Genomic DNA, 1,126 nt, shown 5'->3' with positions numbered 1-1,126 from the left:
GTCCAACCCCTCCCATCTGAGATACCTGGACCTGAGTTGGAACAAGCTGCAGGATTCAGGAGTGAAGCTGCTGTGTGATTTTCTGGAGAGTCCACACTGCAGACTGAAGACTCTGGAGTCAGTTCTCTGTTACTATTATAGATCTGATATCTTTATTTAACAGTTGTCAAACACTGTGATGTAATTTATCGAATCATAAACTCGGTTGAGTTTGCCAAAACAAAATAAATTAAACACAGGGTTCAAAAACATACCAAGTGTGTGGTCAGAAAACTGTTACTCTTCAGCCATCTAACAGCCACAAACAATTCTTCTTTAAAGACCACCTGTCCATGAGGTGTGTCATATATGTCACCACATAATAGAAATGAGAGAACCTGTTTTAACGACTTTCTTAATTTATCCCTATTCAGAATAGATTTCATATTAATTTCCTTCATAAATGAAAGCAACATAATTAAACTCTAACTCTTTTACAGATTTTCCTGAACTCAAAAATGACTCCAACAGAACCTAATATATGTTCATACATAACTTACATTCATAAAGTTGTTGAAGCCATTTTTTTGTGCTCAATAATTTTATAATTTAGATAATTTATTTAGCTGATGAGACATCTAAGTTATGGTTTGTTTAAGTATCAGAATACATAAATAGGCTGGCGCCTATCCCAGCTAGTATCAGAATAGTCACCTTGAATTTATTAATGAATTTATTATCTCATCTGATTAACTCAGACTTCTATCAGCCGTGTAAAGAGCAAGAGGTGTGACTGTGTGACTGAAGAGCTCCTTTTGTCTGAACAGACAGATTGATGCAAGCTTAACAGGATTAACAATCTCTGACCTCATGTTTAGTTTGAAAATGTTTTTTGTTGCTTATTGATAAAACAAAACAAATAATTGACAGAGCAAAACAGAAACGAGTGACTCAAGCCTTTTTTATTTTTTAAATAGAGCCCTGTAACCTGGCACAGCAGTTTATATAGGAAAAGGACAAGACAGTTGTGAAGTCTCTTTTGTTCATATTTTCATCTTTCTTTTGTGAAATTTAGTCTGCAGTCACCAAAGACTTCTGTTTCTCAAAGAAACTGTAGAAAAAGTCTTCTGTTAGTTGTTAAAGTAAA

At 34.4% G+C, this 1,126-nt stretch overlaps 1 protein-coding gene across 1 annotated transcript in view; it reads left to right on the top strand.

Moving 5' to 3' along the window:
• LOC113744511 (NACHT, LRR and PYD domains-containing protein 14-like) overlaps window positions 1-1,126 on the top strand; it is an 8,825-nt gene that overhangs the window by 2,445 nt on the left and 5,254 nt on the right. The window lies entirely within an intron of this gene.

The sequence above is a fragment of the Larimichthys crocea genome, chromosome XXIII (assembly GCF_000972845.2).
Source record: "Larimichthys crocea isolate SSNF chromosome XXIII, L_crocea_2.0, whole genome shotgun sequence".
In the NCBI taxonomy this organism is placed as follows: Eukaryota; Metazoa; Chordata; class Actinopteri; family Sciaenidae; genus Larimichthys; species Larimichthys crocea.
The sequence above is the reverse complement of the archived record's forward strand: the minus strand, read 5'-3'. Positions and strand labels throughout refer to the sequence as shown.